Below are 15,072 nucleotides of genomic sequence, written 5' to 3'. Positions count from 1 at the left end.
ATTTTTTAAAATGAACTGTATGAGTCCGGTAATACTATTAAGTGTCCAGCTCGATGAATTTTTCCATGTGTACACAGCCCGGAACGACCACCAGGATCAACACGCAATGTTTCCAGCTTTCTATAGGTTCCCTCGTGCCCCCACCCCTCAGAAGTAAACATTATTCTAACTCCTGTCACTACCGGTAAGTTTTGTAGGGAATTATTTTGGAGGAAGTGGAAGATGGAATGAATGGGCCCACAGTCCCGTGGGGCTGGGCGAGACCCGTGGAGGCTCCAGGGGTCCACAGAGCTCTCCGCTCTCACCGACCCGGGCCACAACCGCCAAGCTGGTAGTTCTCCGAACGGATCCCTCACGCCCAGCATTGGCCGCAGGGCCCCCAGGCCCCACCATAATAGCGCTAAACACGCCACAATGGCAGCCCCGCTGTCTCCCGCGCGGGCCTCGCCGCGTGCTCCCAACCTTGGGGGTTTGGCGCCCCTCCCGCGCGACGGACAGCCGGGCGTGGCCCTGGGCGCGACCCGACTGGACGCCAGCAGCCGGCGGGGGCGCTCCAGGACTCGGGATGTGGGGCGCGGGCCCATTGGCTGAGCATTTCCCCGCGAGCCGGCCGGCCGTAGGGCCCACCTCCAGGCCCTCTCTCCGCGCCCCCATTGGCCGTTCGCGTTCCGCTGGCGTCCGCTCCTGCCCCGCTCCCGCCCGGAGGGAAACCGGGTTGGGGGGTGGGAAGCTAAAGCAGGGAGGAGGATGAGTGGTCCTCCTGGTAAGGGTGTGCGCGAGAGCCAATCAGAAACGGATGTGGAAAAGAGGCGCCGCGCCAGCCAGTCACATCGCGAGGTGCGGTCGGGGCCGGCTGACGCGAGTGCGGGCCTCAGCCAATGGACGTGCCACTGCCCGTCCGCTCTTCAGCAGCCGGTCGGGGGCGGTGGAAAAGCGAGTGAAGAGAGCGCGACGGCGGCGGCGGCGCAGCTATTGCTGGGCAGCCAGTGGGAGAGCGAGGTCTGAGCCTCTGCGTCTAGGTGAGAGGCGGGTGCGCCAACGGGAGCGGCCGGGCTGCGGGCTCCTCCTCGCCTGGCTCGGGCAGCGGCTGCGGGAGCCGGGGCTGCAGGCCGGGCCGAGGCGGGGGCGACGACCAGCCGTCCCGCCCCCGCCCCCGCCCGGGTACGCCCAGAAGTGAGGGCGCCCGCCTCTGCGCGGGTGGTCTCTGCGCCGTTTGGCCCCGCCACCGCCCTTCACGGGGCCGGGACCGCGAGGGTGACGTACGGTGGGGCCTGGTTTGTAGCCGCGGAGTCCGGGGGGCCGCCTGGGGTGGGAGGCCGCGTAGAGGTGGCGAAGGTGGGGCGGGGTAGTTAACCGAGGAGCGGGCTCGCGTGCTCGCTGGAGGGTGGCGGCAAAGGGAGGCCTGTGATTGCAGGATTTCGGGTCTGGGGAGGAGGAAAGTGGTGGGAAATAAGGTGATGCTCAGGAAAGGGTGCCCAGGGAGAAGACGCGGGGCTGGGGAGTCTAGTTGGCCTCTTAGAAGTAAGCATTGATAGGGCTTGGGGGGAGATCAGCTGGGAGTGAAGGGAGGACGGGCTTGGGGTTTGAAGGTGAAGGTTTCTGGAGAACTGGGGACACGTGGATCTGGAGTAAGAGGCACCTACTGAAACCGGAAGGTGGCCGAGAGAAGGTTTTATGTGAGGTGTGGACGGGAGGCTGTTGGACTAGAAGGCATTAGTTGGTCTGTTAGAACAAAGTATACTAGCAGCAAACGCGGTAGATTTATGTGTGGTAGGTGAAGGTTGTGAATCTTCTATGAGTAGTTGAGCAAGAACAGTTGTCTGATTATGCAGTGTGGGAGAGTAGAGGTCCCAGGTAGTGTCTTGGTCAGGTTTGAAGGTTAATTTACTGCTAGTCGAGGGCCAAACACTGAAAAGTTTTTAATTCTCACTACTGGGGCTGATCCTCCTCCTGCACTCCACCCCTCCTGCCATCCCTGTGACAGTCCATCTCATTGTTTTGCTTCAGCAGCACAAAAACTCACTCCCTCCGAAGTAATGGCATACATATTGTTTGCTTTTGACTGGATGGCACTCAGGAATCCCTTAATTCTTTATATTTAAAAGAAAGTGCTGGTTTAAAGACATCAGAAGATGCTCTCAGAAAAACTGCCCTCCAGGGGAGTTTCTCAACTCTCATGTTGGGCATGTGTAATATAACATAAAAATGATGCAAGATCTCTCACAGTAACACAAGTGAGAATTAACGTATAAGTACAATCCTGATGTCTTTTTTTCAAATTAATTTAAAAAGTAAACAGAGACAGAGTTTGCTGTCGCCCAGGCTGGAGTGCATTAGCGAGATCATAGCTCTTTCCAGCCTCAAACTTCTGGGCCCAAGAGATCTTCCCAGCGTGGCCTCTCAAAGTCTTGGGATTACGGGGGTGAGCCACCCTGCTCAGGCCCTGTTGTTCCATACATTTTCCGTAAAATTATAAATTTATTTTTATTTTATAAATTTTTTTGTGTGTGTGAAACAGAGTCTCGCTTTGTCGCCCAGGCTGGAGTGCAGTGACGCGCTCTTGGCTCACTGCAACCTCGGCCTCCCGGGTTCAAGTTATCAGCTCCTGCCTCAGCCTCTGGAGTAGTTGGGACTGCAGGCACATGCCACCGCACCGGCTAATTTTTGTATTTTTGGTAGAGACGGGGTTTCACCATATTGGCCAGGCTGGTCTCGAACTCCTGACTTCAAGTGATCTATCCGCCTTGGCCTCCCAAAGTGCTGGGATTACAGGCGTGAGCCACTGCATCGGCCAAAATTATTCCATAAATTTATCCATAAAAATTCCATATAAATTTTCTGGAGTTTGATTGTGTATTAGGCTTGTTGGGAAATTTATCACCCTTGTGAAGAATTCTGTAGTTAAGTAAATTCAGTTTTTGTTTTTTTTGTTTTTTTCACTCAGGAAAGACATAGTATATATGCATCACTGCTATTCTATATGAAGCTTTTGGAATTTTTATTTATGGGGTGTGGATAGAGGCTGGAGGCAGAGACTGAGGTCAGAGAAGAGGTAGTAGAAAAGAAGGTGGCCCACTACCATATTTCCAGTGTAGTTAAATGGGAGATAGAGTTTCTGTTTGAGGATGGGACAAAAGGTTTGTGAAGAGTTATAGAGTCAAGGACAGAAGCCAAAGAGAGCATTTGCTGTGTAACATGTTTCTTTGTTAACCAGATCAGCAAAGCATTTTAACTAATGGACCATTATTTATGATCTAGAAACAATTTTGTGAAAGTGATTTCTTAGTGATGCTATTTCCTGTGATCACATTTGCCCTTAGTATAACAATACCTAAGTGCTGAGGCGACTTGGAGTAGAATAGTAATCTGAGTGGTGTGGAGTGAATCAGGGAAGGTTTCCTGAAAGAGGTGAGTTTTGAGCTATCACTAGAAGTTGTGGACTAGAAGTTGGGATGTGGGTTATTAGAAGACATGAGGATGACATTCCGGTAGTTTGTACTTGGTATAAGCAACTATGGACAAGAGTGACAAATTAAAAATGGTAATTGAAGATTTGAATGAAGATTTAGGGGTTTGGAAATCAAGTAAGTCTGTGTTGCAGCTTACCTGATAAATAATTTTTTAATGTTGGTTAGGAGAGAAAATTAACAGTTAATGGATTGGAGATAGGTAATACAAGAAAGAGCATAAAAATATTATTTGATAGTTATAGGAGAATGAAGTGAAAGTAAGGTTATTGAGAGATAGGTTTAACGGTCAAACATATAATCTAAAACATTTTTGAGTCCTGTGCTAGAGTGTATTGATAATAGCAAAATTTATTGGGTGCTACTTTGTGGCCAACACTGTTTTGAACCTTCCAAATATTATATCATCTTCTGATTATCTGTATTTTATAGATGAGGGACATAAGACTCAGAGAGATGTAACTTGACCAAGGTCACACAACTAGGAAGGGACAGGTCAGGATTGGCAGAATCAGTCAGTAAACATTAATTGAGCATCTGCTTGATGCCAGGCACTGTACTAAGTGCTGGGTATTCAACGTTGACAAGAAAATTCAAGTCAGACCTTATCTATTTTCTAGAGATTGTCAGTTTATGTAAGAAGAGCCAGTGAAGAAAGAAAAAGATTAGTTGGAGAGATTTCTATAGATACTGAGGAATACACTATTTAGAGAAACCTCGGATAGAGTTTTAAAGAGGAGGTGGTTAGCAACAAAATACATAGCTGAGAGATTCAGAACAATTGAGAAGAAACCATTGAGTTAAGTAAGAAAAAAAGTAATGTGAATTTAGTCACAAGAAAGCTGGAATAAAGATATTAATGTTTGGGCTGGTAGTTAATTGTGTTTAGTGGCAGGTACTCTATACAAACTTAAATGTTTTCACAGTTATGGTCAGATTCATAGGAAAGATGATGGTATGGCCCTTTGTAATGTTTTAATCTTTGACTGGAAAGATCATGGATGCTTTAAAATGCTTGTACTTTTTAGTCAAATTTTAAAAAATGAGTGAGGCTGAGGCAGGTAGACCGCTTGAGCTCAAGAGGGCAGGAGCAGCCTGGGCAACATGGCAAAACCCCTTCTCCACCAAAAAAAAAAAAAAAAATTAGTTGGGCAAGGTGGTGTGCGCACCTGTAATCCCAGCTACTTGGAGGGCTGAAGTGGGAGCCTGGGAGGTTGAGGCTGCAGTGAGCCTTGATCATGCCACTGTACTCCAGCCTAAGTGACAAAGTGAGACCCTGTCTAAAAAAAAAAAAAGAAGAAAAAAAAGAGTGAGCATTATTTTTATAATTAGTGGGGACAAGCATTCAACTGAAATGAGCGAATACTCAGGAAAATGTGGGTTGGCTAGTCTGAACTTGGGGTAGGAGAGAAGATAGTCTTATTTCAGTCCCTACTCCGTAAGTGCCACCTTGGTAGCTGTGTTCCCATCTTGGAAATGACTGGATTGTCACTGATGGAAACGATGGAAACAAACTGTATGTACTGAAAGATGGTATTTGCTTAACCTGAAGGATCCAGTTACTAACTAACACACCTGAATGGTGGAGATACAGTCTTGGCTTTCCTGAACATTTGTTTTCTTAAGAGTTTAATACATGAATTTAAAGTTTAAAAAAACCCAACAAACCACTGATAGAATTGTGTCATTTTAACTGTTTCTTTTGGCTTTATATCCTCCTTCTTCCTACACATTGGTTCTATAGTTCCTCTCATCAGTGGGTTTGTAACAGGCTTAGAGTTTCAGTTCAGTAAGACAAAATGAAAGTGCTGGATTTAGGTAGAGCTGATCAACTTAAACACTTATAACTTCACCATTTTTTTTGGTTCCCAATTTGAAGAGTGGAGACAGACTTCAAGAAAATAAACTTTTCTTATTCAAAGAACGATGCCCAAACTAGTAGGATTTGCCCTAAGATCAGTACAGACTTATGATAGTCTCCTAAACAGAGAGGAAAGCGTTGCGTAAATTAATCTAGCTTTTAGTTTAATTTTACTTAGCCCATAGGGATTCTGAGAAGAAATGATATTAATGTGATTCCTATTTCATCTAGGCACTGTACCATAATCCTTCAATAAATTATCACATTTGATTCTCATGTAATTCTCTAAAATGTGAATACCATATTACAGATGAGGAGAATGAGACTCAGAGAAGTTAGAAACTTTCCAAGGCTGGAGAGTTAAAGTGACAGAGCTAGGATTCAAACCTTTCTTTGTCTAACTCCAAAACTCATGCTTGTGAAACTAATAGCAAGGAGGACTGATTTATACCTTCAATTGAAAAAAAATGCCACAAGCCTTAGGTGTTTAGTAACTATTTGTTACCTTAGAAGGTGAGACTCTTTCTCTGAGTGTTTGTGCTCTGTGGCACTGCCTGTAAATAAATGACAGTGATTTTTTGGTGTCTCATAGGATATCTTATATTTTCTTGCTTTAGAGATGGATGTTTTCCATCTCTAAATTCATATTTTAGAATTTTTTGAAGCTGTATTGTCTGTATTTACTTCAAAATATTTGTGAAATGGATACTATGTCTTAAATGTATCTCAGAATTGATGAAGCCTGGCATATGCATATAGTTTTCACACATAAGTATCTTACCAATTTGTTGTGCACTTTTTCTTCCTAGGCTTCCCCATCTTATCCTATTATTTAAAAAAATATGATTTAATAAATAATTGAAATATATACTACCAATAAAATAACTAATTCTCTTTTGTTAGTTAACATTACAGTGTAGAGAAAAGCATTATGATGTAGAAAATTCAAATTGGGCTGGGCGCAGTAGCTCACGCCTGTAATCCCAGCACTTTGGGAGGCCGAGGTGGGCGGATCATAAGGTCAGGAGTTCGAGACCAGCCTGGCCAATATGGCGAAAACCCCATCTCTAGTAAAAATACAAAAATGGGCCAGGCGTGGTGGCACCCACCTGTAGTCCCAGCTACTTGGGAGGCTAAGGCAGAATTGCCTGAACCTGGGAGGCAGAGGTTGCAGTGAGCCAAGATCGCGCCACTGCACTCCAGCCTGGATGACAGAACGCGACTCTGTCTCAAAAAAAAAAAAAAAAAAAAAGAAAGAAAGAAAAAGGAAGAAAGAAAGAAAGAAAATTCAGATTGAACTGTGAATCAGCAGATCTGGGCTTTAATTTTTGTTTTGTTAGCTACTTGAAGTGTAACTGTAGGCAAGTCACTTCTCCTCTGTGGGCTTTAGTTTCTTCATCTGTAAAATGGAGGGGAGAAGAAATTTTAAGCCCGTCTGCCTTGAATGGGTTGTGTGCCTTCTTTATAATTAAAAACATAGATGCCCTAGTTGTCTTTCTTAAAAACCATATTACTGCATTTTACAGTATTTTCTTTTCTCTTCATCTTCCTTCTTTCCCTTCTTAATTTATTAGAGAGGATAAATTATTTTTGATATCCTACATTTACCAGGACAGCATATCTTAGGAAGTAGGGACCCAGAAAATAATGAATGAATATATGTTTTATTTGAGCTAATGAAAAATTATTTAAATAAAGTACCATCAAAAAGATGTTGAAGTTTCATTGAAAAGTAGTTCTACCTAAAGAATGAAATGTGTTTTAGTAAAGTTCAATTTGTCTGCTCTGTATTGGATAGATGTACAAAGAAGAAAACCCTTGAACTTATGTTTAAGAAGTCCTCTAGTAAGAGAGGCAAACTTCTGTAAACTTTGTATTATGGAAAATTGACAGCGATAATACACACATCACCAACTTTAAGAGTTACCAACTTGTGGTCAGTCTTGCTTCATCCATACCTCCACCCACTTCCCTCTTTATTTTGAAGCAAATCCCTAGACTTTTTTTTTTTAAACCAGTTATTACCATGCAGTATGATAAGTATAATAATAGACATGTTAATCCAAGTGAGGTGCAAATTTGTTCATATAAATGTATTTTGAGACGAGCATTATACTGTTCTGGGCACGAGAAATTAGATATAGTAAGCTGCTGTAGGGCAGGGATAATATAATTGAAGAGACTATGTACATATGTGAAACAGAATGTAGCAACACTGAATCATGTGCCAAAATTGGTGGTAGAGACTCTTAAGTGGGAACTGACATTATTTTAGAATGAAAGTAGAACTTAAACAAATGGCAATAGAGAGAAAGAACATTTAGGGGTAAGGTGAGGGTAATCACATGGATAAAGCATGCAGTTAGAAAATCTAACTTTGGCTTCATAGAATAAGTTATATCTAAATCTGTATCTCTCTCTTTTTATCTTGTAGACCACTACAACATGTAATTGGCATAGTGTAGATGTTACATCAGAACTTGAACTAAGCCAATTGCTGTAGTAGAAATTAGGACACACTCCTTTGTGAATATATCCCTGTTTGTGGTTAATTTTTTGGCACATTCTGTTAAAAAGCCTTCTAAATATCTTAATACCACATGTATTAATGGATCCATTCTTCTTAGAATGTTTGTGGGTTTGTGCCATCAGCTTTGATGTGCAGTTGTTTGTGTGTGTGTGTTTAATTTAAATGTTAACTTGACAATTTTGAGATTATTTTGAAGTATCTAGTTTAGATCATTCTTGTCTTACATGAAATTTTTTCCAGAAAAGTTGGCATGACAATTCATGAGAAATCCTTGAATTTAGGGAATTGTTATCATTATAGCTTATTATTTTGAAATGTTCTGAGAATAAAATCTTAAAGTATATTCCCTAATGCAGAAATTGCTTGTCAAAGGTCATGAACTTCTCTGAGCATCTCCTCAAAGTGTTGTGCTGTCTCATCAGAAAAATGTACATTCAGATATCCTTGGAGTCTGTGGATTCTGGCTTAATAATTTATTCTTTAATATGTAGGCAGAAAGCATACTGCTAAAATTCAACTCAACTATCTTTCTGTGTGTTCTGCTTGCCTTTTACAAACAAGTGTTTTTAATTATTAGGAGTGATAAAATGATAAAGCTTATTATTGCAAATGCCTAATTAAAAAATTAGACTAATTCTTAATTGAATTCTTGGGGAAAAACAAGCTGTAGCCGGTTTAATAAATAGGAATTATTTCACTGAAGATTTTGGAATAAGCGTGTGGTACTTTATTTAATGGCTCCTGTCCATCCTGTATTAGCAGGAAGTAGAAAATATGACATATGAATGAATAAATGCATAAATACCTTTTTTCCCCCCAGAAGTAAAAACTTTGACTTACTATGTCCTTAGGCAGTTAAGATCTGTGGAGGAAAGGATCTGCTAAAGTATTTTGAGGTTCACATCTGTGTTGGAATAACCGGAAGTAATGCAAGAGCTTAGAAATTGTACTTTATTTAATGGCTCCTGTCCATCCTGTATTAACAGGAAGTAGAATATATGACGCACGAATGAATAAATGCATAAATACCTTTTTTTTTTTTCCTAGAAGTAAAAACTTTGACTTACTGTGTCCTTAGGCAGTTAAGATCTGTGGAGGGAAGGATCTGCTAAAGTATTTTGAGGTTCACATCTGTGTTGAAACAACCAGAAGTAATGCAGGAGCTTAGAAACTGTTTTTGGCTGACAAAAAATTGATTCTCACTGGAGCCCTGAGGTACAAGTGCTCGTGGTTCACTTAGTTTGAGGAGTGGCCCTAAATGAGTTTCTTAGAAATATGTGGCTTTAAAAACTTGTGGATTATAATTAAAATGTAATTATGATAATGAGTATTAGCATAAGCAGAATTCTCAGGAGATAGGAACAGGTGAATTAGCTGGTAATGGGACATTTGACCCCGCAGAGGTGTGCACAGACTGTTCCAAGTTCAGTGAATATTAGGTGAATTGCTTTAAAGTGATACCCTTGTGACCTGTTGGAGTTAATAATTTTTCAAGTACCTAATCTACTAGTAGGAAACAACTTATTCCAATACATAGTAGTAGAAATACAGACTGTGTGAGCCAGAAGAGATTTTAACAATCAGTGATCTGGCCTCTCCTTCAGTGAATTTAAAGAGTGACCAGAGAGGTTGACTTGCCTAAGGTCTGTTGGTTATGGCAATCCCAACAGTGTTGTTTCTCATTACCTGACTTTTGGTAAGTCTATTATGCTCATTTATGTTGGCTGTCTTTTCTTTCTGGATCTCAGTATTCGGAGAAGGAAGTATATTAACACTAGGATTTTTAGCATGGTAACTAATGTATTGATAAATTGGCTAAGAATTTCCTGAACTGTTATACCATAATGTTTTTACTTTGCTATCATATATTCCTGCCATCTTTAACATAATAATCCATAGTTACAAGATTTATTGGGGTATGTTTTAGGAGCCTAATTCCATTCCATAGTTGGAAACAGATAGTAAGAATCCACAATTCTTAAAACATTTTCGTCATGCTTTTTTATACCTTTCTGGGGTGATCTTTGCCCAACAGCATTTAGTTGCAAGCTGTGTCTATGAACTTGGCACAGTTTTAAAAATAAACTAGGAAAAGATTTTTGAGAAGAGAGTTTGTTATGGGATTTAGTCATTTAAATACATTCCTAAAAGCTGTTTTTTCCCCACTCAAAACTAGACACTGGAAGGGTCATTGACATCCAGGTTCAAAGAAGTTACTACTTACATGACTGATCCAGATTCTGAGTTCTTTTGCCACATTTGGTTCATGTGAAAAGGTTGGCTGGGGCTAAGACTTGCCCCGTACATTAGCGACATCATAGTGAGGACCCTTAGAACAGTGCCTGTCAAACTTTTTTAATCCTAGCCTTTTAGCTGAGTCATTCTTTAGCTCAATAATTTCTACTTTCTAATGGAATAATATCAATTGTCAAGGTATAAGCATTTTTTGGGAAGAGCGATATGGATGGTTTCTAATTGAGTCACAAAAAATATACTTGTCATAAGTCTAGACTAATTAGAAAACTGCAGGCCTCAAATCCTAGTGATGGAATTGTATCAGTATATTCCCTACAGTTATAATAAAATAACTAAAAACTAAATTGATAATGATGAGCCAAACCTAATGGTAATTTTTAATTAAAAGGTAAGAATAATGACAATTGAAAATGAAAACCAAGTAAAGACAACACAGTTTCATTGATGGCAAATGCCCCTCTTGAAAGTTACAGACTTCTACATTTTGAGTGTGCATATGTGGTAGGAGCTTCCAGCATTGCCAGTTGCAGCAACTGGACATACTAGTGGAATACAAATTGAAGTTTTTGGTACATTCTAGTGAAGTCTTCATTTTTGCAACTCTTAATAACTAGCTTAGTAGTTTATTCATAGGTAGCTTTATGGATTAAAGGAAGGTCGTGTTTTCTTTTTTCTTTTTCTTTTTTTTTTTTTTTTTGAGACTGAGTCTTGCTCTGTCGCCCGGGCTGGAGTGCAGTGGCGCAATCTTGGCTCACTGTGAGCTCCGCCTCGCCTGTTCATGCCATTCTCCTGCCTCAGCCTCTGTAATAGCTGGGACTACAGGTACCCACCACCATGCCCGGCTAATTTTTTGTATTTTTAGTAGAGACGGGGTTTTACTGTGTTAGCCAGGGTGGTCTCGATCTCCTGACCTTGTGATCCACCCGCCTTGGCCTCCCAAAGTACTGGGGTTACAAGCATGAGTCACTGCACCCAACCGGGAAGGTCATGCTTTCTAAATCATTTGTAGTCCATCAGGAGGCTTGGCCCTTTCTTGGAAAATCATTACTTTTGAAGGCTGGTTTAGTAATCCTTGAGCTTCTCGTGAGCATTGTTTTCCTAGCCGTGTTGGGAAATTTATGAAGGGCAGGGCTTAGATAGAATTTAGTGGGTTTTTGTTTTGTTTTTTTTTTTTAACCTCAGGACATTTGTAGTCTTTGATATGCTAATATAATCTTTAATCTCGTTGGGATAAAGCATACACTTCCCAGCCCCATTTACCTTTACAAATGCTGCCTTAAATAACTGAGTCCCGTTTTTAGGTTCAGCCTTGAAAACAGATTCAGAAGGCAGCAATAAGAAAGTGACACAAGAAACAGAGAGAGAAAATACAGCATATGTATGAAGTGTACATAATTTACCTTTGTTAATTGCGGGTGAAGCTGTGTGTAGTGTATATGTAGTGTTCAGGGTAAACATGGTACATTTTCCTATAACATCAGTTTTACTCAGTAATTTGAAATATTTTATATAAATCTTTAGGTATATTGTGAAGTCAAATTTTATAAATTTTTAAGCAAAAAAGATATTGCAATTCTGTTATAAAAGTTTGAAAAGCTCTGTCTTTGGTAGTACACTTAAAATATTAGTATATCTTTGTATATTGGAATACTATGTTTCACTTCTCTGAGTCTGAAAGTATTAGGATTACAATTTCATGTCTTAATATGAAAACATTTTTATTAAGGTAAAAAGTGATCAAGCACAATAATTTACCTAAAAAAAGAGTCATATATGACTTATGGGAATTACTTCATTAAAAAAACTGTTTTCTTCCCCTAGAAGGAAATTGAATACATGTTTTTGCAAGCAACAGACTGTGTTTTTTTTCCTCTCCAATTTCACTAACTTTACTAATTGTTAGAACTATTTACTTCTTTGTTATTTTGGGTGCTTCCTCCTGTTTGTTATTCAGTGTTATCAAGTACACAGCCCACCTTCTGTAGGCTTTGTAGTGGAGAAGTTACCCTACTGGTTCTAGCCTTAAGGACAGAAACAGAAACAAAGGAAAATGTATATTATTGAAAAATTTGTTTTCTAATCAGCAGATAATTTTAATGTTACAAAACTGACATTTCCTCTCTGATAGAGTAGAATTTGACTTTTTTAAGGTGTCTTTATGTTTGATTTTTACATCACTCAGAGGAATTCTGAATCTTATTTTTCTCAGTGTGTAACATTTCCCAGGATAGTAAGATCCTAGAAGCATTTTAACTCTTGTCAAAGTGCCGTGCTTATGGAACAGCATCACTGTATGAAACAGTTGTATAGTGGCCTAAGAACTAATGAACATCTTTAGATTCCTTAGTACCAAGAAGTGCCTTAGGGGGGAAGTATTGGGGAAAATAGGATATAGACAGTTAAATATTGGTAAATCAGTGCTTGTATAGGCAAACAGAGTGGCCATTATATCTGCTTCAATGGGTACTTACCACAGGGTTGGACACTAGCATCTTTTATTGAAAAAAGAAATGTTAACCAGGATGGTACAACTGATCTTTATTTGTGGAAAATGCTCAATAAGCCTTAATTTTTGGAAAAGGAAAAAGGAACCCACTGTTATTATGAGCTTGACTACACTAGTTTGTACAGTTTAGGTTTGCATTTTGGCTTTTTTGTTGCTTATAGATTTCTTTCGGGTGAGGTTTTCTTTTTTGAGATAGGTTCTCGCCCTGTTGCACAGGCTGCACTCAAACCCTTCACCTCATGCGATTCTTCTGCCTCAGCCTCCCAAGTAGCTGGGCACAGAGTTGTGTTGCCACTGTGCCTGGCTCAGAGGATGTTTTCTTTGATGTTGAGTCTGTCTTAGTCCATTTGTATTGATATAAAGGAATACCTGAGGCTGGGTAATTTATAAAGAAAAGAGGTTTATTTGGCTCACACTTCTCCAGGTTGTACAAGAAGCATGGCATCAGAATCTGTTTCTGGTGAGGGCCTCAGGAGTCTTCCACTCCTGGTGTAAGGTGAAGGAGAGCAGGCATCACACAGTGAGAGAGGAAGCAACAGAGAGAGGAGGAGCTGCCAGGCTTTTTTCAGCAGCCAGTTGTGGCTGAGAACTGAGCCAGTTCTCATTTGAGAGTGAGAATGCTTAGTGGCACCAAGCCATTCATGAGGAATCTGTCCCCATGACCCAAACACCTCCCACCAGGCCCCACCTCCAACATTGGGAATCAGATTTCAACATGAGACTTGGTGGGACCAAACAAACCATATCTAAACCATAGCAGTCTTAATCAAAACATTAAGTGATGATTACAGTTACCAAAAATATAGTAGAAAAAAACACTGGATCATTGGTTTTCAATATGTTTCAGATGGGAATCTATCAGAAAATCTTAATGGATATACTTAGCTCGAGGCTTCTTCATAGTCTAACTTCTGTAAAACAAGTTGTCTTGCTTTTGACTAGAGTTGTGTCAACTCCAGATGGTAATGTTGCAGAACTTTGCTCCTTAGTTCAGCTAAAACCAGGTTCAGGAGTTCATAGTTAATTGAACGTGGGAAAGTTAATTGAACATGGGAATGTGAAATTATTGTTCAGTAGATGAGGTTATTGGGTAGCAGAATATTTCAAAGTGTGAGGTCCATGAGTCCATCTTTTTAAAATGGGTTTTGTGTGGCTAAAAAAATATGCAGTAAGAAACAACTCTTTGTTGTACCATAGACCTGTGAAATAGGTCCAACATGGGTTGGTGGTTGAGTCTCAAGAGTAACAGGCAGTTACTTTACTTGATGCTCTTTGTGACAGACTGTATTTTCTTTTTTTTTTTTTTTTTGCAACATTAGATTCTCATAGGAGTGCAAACCTTATTGTGAACTGCGCATGCGAGGGATCTAGGTTGTGTGCTCCTTATGAGAATTTTTTTTTTTTTTAACTTTAAGTTCTAGGGTACATGTGGATAACGTGCAGTTCTATGTATACTTGTGCCATGTTGGTGTGCTGCACCCATCAACTCGTCAGCACCTATCAACTCGTCATTTACATCAGGTATAACTCCCAATGCAATCCTTCCCCCCTCCCCCCTCCCCGTGATAGGCCCCGGTGTGTGATGTTCCCCTTCCCGAGTCCAAGTGATCTCATTGCTCAGTTCCCACCTATGAGTGAGAACGTGCGGTGTTTGGTTTTCTGTTCTTGCGATAGTTTGCTGAGAATGATGGTTTCCAGCTGCATCCATGTCCCTACAAAGGACACAAACTCATCCTTTTTTATGGCTGCATAGTATTCCATGGTGTATATGTGCCACATTTTCTTAATCCAGACAGACTGTTTTCTAAGGATGGTTACAACAGTATTTCCCATTGCACATGTATGAGCTTGTACAGACCCTAACTGTTCTCTCATTCTGAGATGGGATTTAAGTCCCATGAATTTGTGCAGTCTTGTGAATCACTTGTAGCTAACAGAATGTGGCAAAAAATTACACTGTATGACTTCTAAGGCAAGGTCAGAAAAGGTGAGAGAGCTTTTGCCTAGCTCACAAGAGTACTGGTCTTTAAGCCATTAGCAGCTTTTTAAGCATCTGCCTAGTCTGAGGTCCCCATGCTATAAGGAAGCCCAGACTATCTCATTGGGAAAATCAAAGAGGCTAAAGTCCGGAGCTAGAACCACTCAGCCAGAATTGCTTAGCTGAGCCCTTTCCAAATTGCTAACTCATAAAAATTGTGAAAGAAAATAAAAAATGGTGATTGTTTTAAAACAATGTTTTAGAGTGTTTTAGAGTGATTTTGTTACCTAGTGATAGGTAGCCAGAATGCTACTGTCCATTCAATACTACTTTCCCATCCATACTTTTAAATTCTCTGCTTTTTTTTTTTATTGTTGTATGAAGTTTTTGAACAAAGTAGTGGCAAGAGTTTCTCTGAGTTTGTGACAGGATTATATTCTGTGCTCTTGTTCATTTGTAGTCTTTTCTGCAAAA

At 40.5% G+C, this 15,072-nt stretch overlaps 1 protein-coding gene across 2 annotated transcripts in view; it reads left to right on the top strand.

Annotated features, from left to right (window-relative positions):
- Window positions 1-878: 878 nt before the first annotated feature.
- The window catches only part of FAR1 (fatty acyl-CoA reductase 1), a 63,028-nt gene continuing 48,834 nt past the window's right edge, over window positions 879-15,072 (top strand). The window contains exon 1 of one of the 2 annotated variants that reach the window (XM_023230783.2): window positions 879-1,019. The gene's annotated coding sequence lies outside the window, so the exon portion shown is untranslated. Of the gene's footprint in view, window positions 1,020-14,121; window positions 14,142-15,072 lie in introns of those variants that run through there. The other variant, XM_023230784.2, reaches the window with a different exon arrangement.

Source organism: Piliocolobus tephrosceles, chromosome 13 (genome assembly GCF_002776525.5).
Source record: "Piliocolobus tephrosceles isolate RC106 chromosome 13, ASM277652v3, whole genome shotgun sequence".
NCBI classification, from domain to species: Eukaryota; Metazoa; Chordata; class Mammalia; order Primates; family Cercopithecidae; genus Piliocolobus; species Piliocolobus tephrosceles.
Note: the sequence above shows the minus strand (reverse complement) of the source record. Positions and strands in the feature narration are given on the sequence as shown.